The sequence below is a fragment of the Triticum dicoccoides genome, chromosome 4A (genome assembly GCF_002162155.2).
Source record: "Triticum dicoccoides isolate Atlit2015 ecotype Zavitan chromosome 4A, WEW_v2.0, whole genome shotgun sequence".
Lineage (NCBI taxonomy): Eukaryota > Viridiplantae > Streptophyta > Magnoliopsida > Poales > Poaceae > Triticum > Triticum dicoccoides.
The window spans coordinates 539570577-539583211 of NC_041386.1; positions in this window are offsets into that span (position 1 = coordinate 539570577).

Here is a 12635-nt window from a genome sequence, read left to right on the forward strand (position 1 = left end):
GAACAATCTGCTGATGATGCAGACTCTGAAGATGCACCTACACCACCGAAGCAGAAGAAGAAGTCAAAAGCTTCAAAGCCCTCTGCCGCACCAAAATCTTCGACTGTGAAGCCATTGAAGACTGCACCTCCTGAACCCAGTGTGCAGTCTGAATACTTGTCTCGTGTCTCCAAGAAGACCAAGAAGACCAAGAAGATTTCAGGGCATGACCTGACTCCTGCTGCCGTTCTGCGCAATGAGGAAAACACCATTGATCTGTCAAGTGATGAAGATCTAGGCGATGAAGCTCTGGAGATGTTGATCAAGAGCAAGCAAGAGGTTGAGATCTTCCACGACATGCCTCTCTTTGATGCTGATATTCTCAACAACTTCATTGATGAATGGTTTGAGGACCAAAGAAACAACATTGATGATCTACAACTGCCAGTGGACACCAGCGTCACCTTTCATGGAGCCATTGCAAATGAACTTCCTCTGGCTCAGAAAAACGTCGAGCTCAAGAACAAGATTGATTATGAGAAGGCAACACTTCAAGAAGCACATGGACAAGCTCAGTGTGGCTGATGTGCAAATCTTCAAGAAGATGATGAATGATCTCAAGGCCGAGTTCAACAAGAAGCGTGAAGAAGCCAAAGGCTCATGCGAGCGCATGAAGTACTACGCGTAGAAATGTGTGCAAGCGCACAATGAAGCTGAGAAGAGAAAGGCTCTTGGGCGTCCTGGCATCGACCCCAGGATGGCTACCAAGAAAATCAAGAAGTTTGCTGAAGCTGAACCAAAATCTTCAAGGCAGGGCCAATCAAGCATTGTCTTCCCTGCCAGTATGACTGGCTCGAAGCCAAAGGTCCCCTCAGCTGCTTCCGAGCAGAAGAAGACAAGGCAAGCCGAAGCCGAAGCCAGAAAGAGGAACCTCAAAGATACATCTGATGATGCTCCCACCAAGAAGAAGTTGAAGACTTAGGCTTCAAAGTCTTCAAAGAAAGAGTGTGCCTTTGCCCAAGTACCGCTCAATGTTGAGCCAATCTCTGTTGCTCCACCTGACAACTGCGAGCGCCGCCTTGTGATTCACGAGCCTGCTTCCACAGAGGCTCCAGAAAGTGAAGAGATTCCAGTTGTTGACCCCAACGCAGCTGAAGACATTGGTCGTGAAGACAATGTGAATGATGATGAAGTCCTTCCTCAGCTTGAACCCAAGTCGGTATCATTGCCTGCTCTCACAAGTAGTGAACTCATTAGCATTGGTCGTCCCTTGACGCTAGTTGCTCAAGATGACTCATGGGTTGAGCAGCAACAGCAAGACACCCCTCTACAAGACGAGACCCCACGTACTCCACTAGCTCAAGTCACCACTCCGGTGCTTGATGATGACAACTTCATGGAACATACCACTCCCTCTCCCAAGGCATCGCCAACATTCCACAGGATTCGCAAAGGCCTCAGGCCACAGGTCTCCATGACAAGCATTCCAGAAGAGGATGTGCAACACAACAGCTCAGTAGCACGTCAAGTGTTCCTTGAAGCCACCCCTTCTGTGTCTGCATCTGGGTCTAAAGCTAAAGCTGCTGAAGACATTCTGGTTGCATCAGCCAAAGAAAAAGAAGAAGAGAAAGAAGATGAGAGAGAAGCCACACCCCTGCCAGTGATCCAGTCCAACCAGATGCGAATGTGATCGTGCCCGATCCTCCAGTTATTGAGCAGATGGAGGTTGAAAACAATGAGGCTGCCACAACCAACTCTACTGAAGCCAATGACACAGTCATGCCTGAAGACAATGTGGAGCCTGAAGCCAATGCTGCAACTGACACCATTGTGCAGCCAATCACCTCTGATGACGCTGTTCCCCCACCAAGTCCTCATACAATGGAACGAGTGTTCAATCATAGTGGCAAGCTTGTCACTGTCAAATGGCCAGTAATGGTTCCACCCACTGCTCCCAAGCCATAATATGATTATCATGTGGAGCAAAGGCCTCAGGTTCAGAAGCCAAAGCCAAGATTGCCAAGGCTTCCCAGTGCTGCAACAACACAGGGCTCATTCAGCGTAATCAGCTTCAAAGAGCACAATACCTTCTTTGATAGCGCCAAGGACCCATACAAGCAGCCCAAAATCTCCTCTGACAGGTTTTGGAGCCATCAACAGCGAAGCTACTAGTCTTGCATCTTATACAACCAGAACCGGATTTTTCCTCATAAGCGTCTGGATTGTGATGCCATGGCTGGGCTACCATGCCTTAAGGAGGCACTGGATTGCTTCAGATATGTTGGGTTGCTACCTTTTGTGACTGACAAGGAGCACTGGAATGAAGAGCTTCTGCTGCAGTTCTATGCTACACTACACATTCGAGGCTACAACAGGGATCCAAAGACTTGGATCCTTGAGTGGATGATAGGTGACGTTCATCATGAAGCCAAAGCTCAGGATATCATCGAGCTTAACTCCCTGCCCACTCCAGGTGACTTGTATGAACTTGGTTGTCAGCTTCATCTGAATGAACTACAAAGCATATTCCAGAAGCCAGAGCCAAACATGAGCCAAATGTTGAGCATGATGAAGCCATTGCCACACGACACCAAATACCCCAAGGAGTTCTTTGTTAAGGACCTTGAGTACTTGCCATGCACAGTCTATCATATTCTAAGGCATACTATCTAGCCTATCAAAGGAAACTCTTCTGAAGCTAAACTCGAAGGCGCCATGAAGACATTGGTTTTCTATATCATCAATGGCATCTGATTCAACACTCAGTATTTCTTCATCCGACAGCTTGCTACTTCTGGGATTGATCTTTTTGGCCTGAAATTTTATGCTCCATGGGTGATGCGCTTAATTAAGCTTCATTCAACCATCGACTATCAACCTTCAGTGTACAACCATATTGTATTTCTGCCCGATGTTGATATGTCCATTGAAGCCATCTACCCCGAGCCAGCAAAGAAGCCACTCCACCTTCAGAATGCAGAATTCCAAAGCTTCACGCAGCCTATTGAAGGGATTCATGTGTGAAATGCAGCAACTCCTGCTTATCCTCTGGCTGGCAACTTGCGTGTGCTGCACCGTGCCAACACTGAAGCCACTACCAGCACCATTGCTCAAAGGCCTCAGAAGCGTCCTCGTGTCCTCAATGACCGTGAGCTTCTGGTGTCTTTACATCAAAAGCAGGACAAACATCATGACTGGCTGAAGCGTCGGATGCAGAGTATCTAGGTGGATGTTTATCGCATTCGCAACTTAGCAACCAAGAACTCTTTCGTTGTGCATGAATCCTGTCGGCGGTCCTGGAAGAGCCTCACATTGCTCTGCTCTGAAGATGATCTTCGTGAAGATGGCTTCACGGAGAGCTTCAAGTTTGATCCAGGCCTCCACACACTACAAGCTGGCGTCGCACACCATCCATTGAAGATTCTGAACATTCGTCTTCGGCTGCAACTGTTGTTGCGAGAGTCGTCGATGAAGAGGATGTGATGTAGGGTGGAACCCTATATGGACGATCTTTCACGAAAGGAGTGGATCCCGCAAAGAACACGAAGAACACGAGGGGAAATCACAAAGGGGAACACAAGAGAAACACTCAAACCAACAAATATGATCACACATGTGCTAGATCCATGAACACAAAAGGAGATACAAGATCCAAAGTCAACAAGGGACGATACACGGTAATCGGTTCTTCTCCAAAGGAGGTCTTGATGGGGCCACCCAAGAGGGGGTCTTTAATCCAAGGGGATCTTCTCCGTAGAGGGGCCGCGGTCTCTCTCATGGAGTAGATCCGTAATGGTTGAGCAAAGCCCTATCTCTAAATGAGCTACTACTTTGCAAACCCTAAAACATAGGTAGGAGAAGAGTATATATAGTCTAGGTGGGCGAAGGAGTACACGGGCCTCGGGCCCTTACACTGTGCGTAGACACGGGAGGCCGGATGTCTGGGCGTCGGGCCGGATGTCCGGGCTTTCACGAGGGGCCGGATGTCTGGGTTAGGGTGGCCGGATGTTCGGGCTGGAGGCGCTGGTCTTGTTGCTCTTTGGATAGGTGGGGTCCGGATTTTCAAGCGAAGGGTCGGATGTCCGGGCTGGTCGCCGGATGTCCGGGCCCTATAGACTTGGCCGCTGGCTCCTTGCTGCTGTTGACACTTCCAGGGGCCGGATGTCCGGGGTCATGGCCGGATGTCCGGGGCCTGGGAGTTGTTCTTGACTCCTTCCGACGGTTCTCTTCATCTGTGAACTTGGGTACTTGTCCGTCTACACGTGCATCTTCGGGAGTGTCCTCTTGGTACCTAATCATGCACAACATCTCGGACTTAGGTAGTAGCCATGTCTCGAGAGGATCATATGTAATATCACTAAGGAAGGAGGTCACCTCGTTCTCGAGAGCTCTAGCTCGTGCTCGTGTCATGGGTCCTCTTGGTTCTTGATGAGACGATGGTAGGTCCATGGGGATGACCATAGGATGCTCCACATCATCTCCCCTCCCTTGGGAAAGATCCGACCTCGAATCGAAATCTTCATCACCATGGTAGGGAGAGAGATCTTTGACGTTGAAGATGTCGCTCACGGAGTACTTGTCGCGTGGAATGTCAATCTTGTAGGCATTGTTGTTGTAGTGTTCAAGCACCTTGAAGGGTCCATCCGCTCGTGGTTGAAGTTTACACTTACGTTCGTGGGGGAAGCGGTCCTTGCGAAGGTGTAGCCACACAAGATCTCCAATGTTGAACACCATGGGATGCTTGTTGATGTTGAGCTTGGTCGCGAGTCGTTGTACTTGGAGCTCAATGGTGTGCCTTGTATCTTCATGCGACTTCTTGAGATAGTTGACTCAGGCACTCACGTCCATATTCGTGCGCTCTTGTAGTGGTAGAGGGAGAATCTCCAATGGCGACAATGGGTTGAAACCATAGACGACCTCGAAGGGGGACTTGCCGGTAGTCGAGTGTCTTGCTCGGTTGTAGGCGTACTCGGCGATACATAGACACTCCTCCCACTCCTTGATGCTCTTCTTGATTAGCACGCGAAGTAGAGCGGAGAGTGTGTAGTTGGTCACCTCCGTTTGGCCGTCGGTTTGAGGATGGTAAGCCATGGAGAAGAGTAGCTTGATTCTGAGCTTGGTGCATAAGGTTTTCCAAAAGTAGCTTAGGAACTTGACGTCACGGTCCGAGACAATCATCTTTGGCACTCCTTGTAGACACAATATTTCCCTACAAAAGAGATTGGCAACATGTGAAGCATCATCTATCTTGTTGCATGGTATGAAATGTGCCATCTTAGAGAATTAGTCCACAACAACAAAGACGGAATCCTTTCCACTTATAGTTCTAGGCAAACCAAGTACAAAATCCATGCTAATATCTTCCCATGGTTGATATGTAATTGGGAGAGGCATGTAAAGGCCATGGGATTGAGATTTAGACTTAGCTTTGCGACATGGAGAGCATCGGTTGGTGAAGCGGTTGACGTCGCAGAACATCTTGGGCCAATAATAGTTCTTGGAGCATAGCGAATGTCTTGTCACATCCAAAATGTCCCATTAGTCCTCCTCCATGAGATTCCTGCAAAAGCAACAAACAAAGAGAAGACTCGGGGATGCAAAGTTTGTTAGCTCTCATAAGATATCCATCTTTGATGTAATAACGATCCCAAGAGGTATGCGTCCAACACTTGGCATAAGGAATAGCAAAAGTAGGATCATGCGCATACAAGTCTTTTATGTGCTCAAAGCCAATGACATCCAATTCAAGTTGAGTAACAAGCATGCATATGCGGGAAATAGCGTCTGCCACAACATTTTCCTTACCTTTAATGTAGTTGATGACATAAGGAAAAGACTCAATGAATTCACTCCATTTAGCATGACGCTTGTTCAACTTAGTTTGACCCTTAAGGTATTTAAGCGTTTTATGATCGGTATGAATGATAAATTCATGAGGGCGAAGATAATGTTCCCATTCTTGCAAAACTCGCACTAAAGCATATAGTTCTTTGTCATAGATGGGGTAATTGAGTTGTGCTCCGGAAAGTTTCTCACTAAAGTAAGATATGGGGCACTTCTCTTGCATTAACACACCTCCTATGCCATTACCACTAGCATCGCAATGAATCTCAAAGGGTTTTTCAAAGTTGGGTAATGCAAGCACTGGAGCATGAGTAAGCAAATTCTTAAGCTCATTGAATGCGGTATCTTTGGATGGTCCCCAAACAAAGGGTGCATTCTTCTTGCTCAAAGCATGCAAAGGTGAAGCAATGGTGCTAAAGTCCTTCACAAATCTACGGTAGAAACCGGCTAAACCAAGGAAGCTACCCACTTGTTGCAAGTTGGTTGGTTGTGGCCAAGTTTTAATAGCATTGATCTCAGAGTCGTCAACATGAACACCCTTAGAAGATACTACAAAACCCAAGAAAACGAGCTTATCAACGCCAAAAAGGCACTTTTCCATGTTAGCATAGAGACTCTCTTTTTGAAGAGTTTGCAAAACGGTTTGAACATGGGTGACATGATCTTTGAGAGATTTGCTATAAACAAGGATATCGTCGAAGTAGACCACAACAAACTCACCAATGTAAGGGCGAAACACATAATTCATAAGAAGCATGAACGTACACGGTGCTTCCGATAAACCGATAGGCATGACTAACCACTCATACAAACCAAACTTTGTTTTGAAAGCGGTCTTCCATTCATCACCCTCTTGTATGCGGATTTGATAGTAACCACTTTTAAGATCAATTTTGGAAAAAAAAGTGGAACCGCTAAGTTCATCAAGCATATCATCAAGGCGTGGAATGGGGTACCTATAACGAACGGTGATAGCATTGATAGGTCTACAATCGGAACACATGCGAAATCTACCGTCTCTTTTTGGCACAACAATGCTGGAACATCACAAGGACTTAAACTTTCACGCACATGTCCATGGTCTATGAGATGTTTTACTTGCCTTTGTATTTCTTTGGTTTCTTCGGGGTTGACGCGGTAGGGAGCTTTGTTTGGAAGTGGTGCTCCGGGGATGAGGTCGATGCAGTGATCGATGCCTCGTAGTGGAGGTAGACCCGGAGGTAGCTCGTCGGGGAAAACATCTTGGAATTCCTGCAAAAGAGAAGACAACACTAAAGGTAGAGTGTGAGAGGTGTTAGCTTTTGGTGCCTTGTCCTTGCACAAAAGGACATAGTGTAGGACACTTGATGGGTTCTCACACACTTCTCTTATCTCACTTTTCGTGGCAAATAGAACTAAGTTCTTCTTGTCACTCATCGTCGAGGCGCTCGATTTGGGCTTGTGGCGCTCACTCTCTTTTTGGTGGTTCGCTCTCTCACTATCCTCTCCACGCACTACAAAAAAAAGACACATCCGTGACATTTTGGGCCGAACGAAAAAAAATTCTGTCATACATATGACACTTCTATGACGATAATTGTGACAAAACCCGGTATCATCATAGATGTGGTGGGCTCCTACTTCTATGACAAAAAAATCATGACAAAAAATGGGCTTTTCGTCCTGGGCGGGCCGGAGACGCAGCTGCATGACATTCTTTGGGTCATCCATGACGGAAAAACCCGTGGTAGAAGCGAGGGCGAGGAAAATTTCGGGGAGTTCCCGCTTACGGTGGGAGATCGGGGGCCGAGCGATGCACGCTTCTCTCGTACACGTATATGCGTGTGTGCGAGGCGTTGGCTCTAACTGAACCCGAGCGAGGAGTTGGGCTCTAACTGAACCCGAGCGATTGCACTGCAGGCTACGCATTACTGAACCCGAGCGATCGATCGATGGCTGTTAACTGAACCCGATCGAGCGATTCCTTTGCTACTGTTGCTAACTGAAGCCGATTGATGCTGCCTCTGGATGAACAGTGAGCGTTGCAGGGAGGGGGGTTGGATGAACAGTTCCCGGTGGGGGTGGATGAACAGGACCCCGTGGTGTTGCCTCTAGATGAACAGGACCCCGATCGATCGAGCCGGTTAGGGCTGGATGAACAGTACCCCATGGAGGGCTGGATGAACAGGACCACCCCGTGGAGGGCAGGATGAACAGTAGACGGTGGAGGGCAGGATGAACAGTAGCCCCGTGGAGGGGTGGTTGAACAGGAGCCCGTGGGGAGGGCTGGTTGAACAGTAGCCGGTGGAGTAGCGCGCAGTGGAGGCTGGATGAACAGGAGCCCGTGGATGAACAGTCGCAGGTGGAGGCTGGAGGAGGTCGGCGGTGGATGAATAGTAGCTCATGGAGGCTGGGGGGTCGACGGTGGAGATGAACAGTATCCCGTGGAGTCCCGTTTTGCGGTACGCCACACCCCTCCCGATGAATAGGACCCCCGTTTCGACCCTAGCGCTCCAACACAAGTCCGTTTCGTCCGTTTTGCGGTACGCCACACCCCTCCCGATCAACAGGACCCCGTTTCGACCGTAGGAGGTCCGTTTCCTCCGTTTTGCGGTACGCCAGACCCCTCCTGATGAACAGGATCCCGTTTCGTACGTGGCCGGTCGAACACAAGGCCGTTTCCTCTGTTCTGCGGTACGCCAGGCCTTGTTTCCATCGCCTGTTCCATCCAAGCCCTCCCGATGAACACAACGCAATCCGTTGCCTCCCCCTGAACACGATGCATTCCGTTGCCTCCCCATGAACACGACGCATTCTGTTGCCTCCCCAAGAACACGACGACGATGTTGTTTCTCCGTTCTGACACAGCCATGTACACGAGCCCTAGCCGTACGTATGCGCGAGTAGGCGTTCGAGACCCCGCCCGTATGTACACATACGTGGTCGTATTTTCTTTCTTGCACCCTGACCGCTGTACATACGTGTACATGCTATGTGCGCACCTCTACTACGACACGTGCGCGCCTCTACATCGACCAGTATATATGTACGTACACGTTCGCGACCAGAATGACAACGCTACGTACGCTTCGACCAGGTGGGTCCCGACTATCAGGCACTTCCTTGCGTGCGAACATGTAGCTGGTGGGTCCCAGCAGTCAGGGGCAAACATTTTTTTGTGAAATACGATGGCCCATCCGGTGGGTCCCCGCTGTCAGGTGGAGGAATAATTATTCTGCGCGTAATAAGGAGGCACTTCCTTGCTGTGGCCGTGAACCCATCTGTCAGCGTCTCCACGCACAGTACTCTTCCGATGGAAGTCGGTCGTTGACCACATTGACCACGCCGCGCCGAGAGCACCACGGCGGTGGACGACCGCGAGGCCTAGGAAGGGGACGACATGGAGCCGGGGAAGACGCGGCAGCGGAAGCCTGCGCGGAGAGGAGTACGAGGGTTCACTGGTTCGGCTGCGGTGTGAGGCTGTCGTCGCCGCAGGGCCTGGCCAGCGGTGGGAATAGTAGGGGGCGGTGAGGCCTCCACGGTAGCATAGCCGGCCATGGGAGGCAGGAGCATGCCGCACGGCTAGCGCTGCTTTGGGCGGCTGGAGCAAGAAGACCAGTGGTTGAAGAAGCACTACGGCCGTCGGATGGACATCATATGGTCACTCGAGGTAGAATCATTCATATTGACTAAGTTGACAAAGCCCTTCGTCCCCGTCAACTTAGTAGGCCCACAAGTCAGCCTCCCACCAAGGTGGGTCCCAGCTAGCCGGGGGAGTATTCATTTTTTTGTGTGTAATAAGGAGGCATTTCCGGTGGGTCCGAGCTGACAGCGGGGGGAACGTTTTTTTCGCGAAATACTGTGGCCCGTCCGGTGGGTCCCAGCAGTCAGGGGGAAACGATTTTTTCGCAAAATACTAGTGGCCCGTCCGGTGGGTCCCCGCTGTCAGGTGGAGGAATAATTATTTTCCACGTAATAAGGAGGCACTTCCTTGCGGCTGTCGTGGACCCAGCTATCAGCCTCTCCACGTACAATACTCTTTCGATGGAAGTCGGTCGTTGACCACATTGACCGCGCCGCACCAAGAACACCACGGCAGTGGACGATGGCCATGCATAGGAAGGGGACGACGCGGAGCCGGGGAAGATGCGACAGTGGATGCCCACGCGAAGAGGAGTACGAGCGTTCACCGGTTCGGCTGCAGTGTGAGGCTGTCCTCGCCGCAGAATAACAGGGGGTGGGGGTGAATAGAGAGATGCCCTGGCCAGCGGTGGGAGTAGTAGGGGGCGCTGAGGCCTACGCGGCAGCACAACCGGCCACGGGAGGCGGGAGTAGGCGGTCCTGCCAGCGCTGCTTTGGCGGCTGGAGCAAGAAGATCAGAGATTGAAGAAACACGACGGCCGTTGGATTGACATCCAATGGTTACGTCTGCTAGAATCGTTTGTTGATTATATAATAACTAAAAAATATTGCATACGCGTCAACTAAACAGGCCCACAAGTCAGACCACTCCCTCTTTTTTTAATAATTTATATATATATCATGGCAACTTCTTATGCAATTTATTGCAGTCGTTTTTTTGGTTGGCCAGGGCCAATTTCGCATATTTCTGTGGGTTCCAAACTATTTTTAATACCGAAATGTCCAACCAGATTTTAAGTACTTTGAAGATATATTTAAATTAGGTTAATGCCCAGTGAAATAGGAATCTGAAAATGTAATAAATTTCATATTACTTTCAAGATTTGCAGGCGTCTTGAAAGAGTTGCAGCCCATCAGGGCGTAGAAAAATAAGTAGGCCTGGGTTGGGTATTCTTCAGAAAAAATAAACTGGGCTCATTTTCACAAAGAAAAAATAGCTGGGCTGGTCACATGGTGAACATAAAATATAAGCCTGAGCTAGACGGGCCACAGCCCAGTTCAAACCCTGCTCCATCTCAACAATACCAAACAAAAAAATACTGCTCGAGTAGCTACGTCCCAGGTGTCAGCCGATCTTGTGTTGTTCTCTTGTCTATTGACTATATACGCTCACAATGTCGTGAGTCCCAGATGTTAGGAAAACACTAGGAGGAAGCATTTTATTTTATCATACGCTGATGTGGTGGGCCCCTACTATCATCCTCTCCACGTACTTCTGCCGATTCCTGTTGTTTGTTGACCATGTTGACCACATGAGAGGGCGGCGCCGCGGCGAGCGCACCAAAGCGCGTGGAGGACGTCAGCGTTAACAATTTAGGAGACGGTGAGGCGACGATGCGTGCGCTGAGGCGCGGCCAGCCGTGGGAGGCGGAAGCAGGCGGTCCCACCGGTGCTGGTTTGGTTTTGGCGGCTGCAGGAAGACAGGACTGAAGAAACATGATAGACTGTAAAAGTAGCAGGAGTACTTAACAACCTTAACTGAAACCAGCAGGGGCACTTAACAACCAAAGCTGAAAGCAGTATGAGTACTTATACAGGTTCAACCGTACAAAGCACGCCTCGAACAGTGCTACTTTGCCTACAGTTAACCAAGGGTGAGGCCGCCAAGCCCAGGACAAGGCCCAGGCGCCACCCCGCGCATCCACAACCTTCTGAAAGTGGCTTCATCTCGCAACGTGGTCAATAAACAGGATATTCGCTTTAGAGCCCTGGAAAAGCATGAACATAATCTTCTGTCCTATTCTCCAAGATGGACGGGCCTTCATTATTTGAGACCACCCATGAATAAGTATCTTTTCACCTCCAAGGGGAATTGAGTAGGTCGACATAAACATCATGTTGTGACCAAGCGCAAGTCTGACCCGACCATGGTCAGGCATCTGTATAGGAACAATAGAACTCAGCAGTTCCTATTTCAAGAAGATCGTAGCTGTAAAACTGTGTATAAGCAATAGTCTATGGACAACATATATAACAGAAAACGGCTCGTACCATAAGTTTCTCGACACAGTTGGACCTGTTCAACGAGTGCAGCAGTGGCACACATATCCCACGTGGCCTTCCACCATTGAAACGCCCCACAAGGACCTCAAGACGATCAATAAAGTGTAGCAACTTGTGGATGTCGATCCAGTCAACTTCAGTGCCATTAGTAACGGCCGAGTTATTACAGAGTAACAAACGAGCGGACTACTTCACTCTGAAAAAACCTACACGTGCCACCAATTATAAGAAAATATTAGTTAGAAGTAGCATCTTCGTGAGAGATTTGTTGCTACTTCTAAAGTTACATTGTGATTAGTTAGACAGAATATGTGGATTAAGAAGTAATCGAGGCAACAAGCAAGAACCAGATACAAAACTAACATGGATGAACAATTGGAACGACATCGGGGTGGAAGATCGCAGTGAAGATGAGACCAGGTTCTGCTATTTCCATCAACATTTGAGCGCCAACTTTCAGTCCGTAACACTTGAGAAAGTTTATCCAAGTTTGGCCATAAAAAAAGCAGCGATCTTCTTGGTTCATGAACCCAACTCGGAACTTATATCCATGGCTTGTCTTCACTGTGACCATTAAACTAGTGTATTCAGTTATGGCAAGGCCGAGCATCTTGAGTACATGTGTTCTGGCAGAGCAAATAATACACTACAGGAAAAATAATATGAGAACACAGCATGTTCAAAAAAAACCCACCCTCCCGGATAGAAAAGAGGATTATAGGAACATACTGTGCGCGTTTCAAAATGTTGTGTTAGGATGAGAAGGAACAAGTGTGGCGTCTCGCCGAGGGCGCAGAAACCTGTAGGGTACTCGCACTTTGGGCACTGCAAATGAAACACACTAGATTCAGTAGGAAGAAAAATGCATCAACGGCGGCGGCTGCCATCCTAGGATTACCTGTGACCAA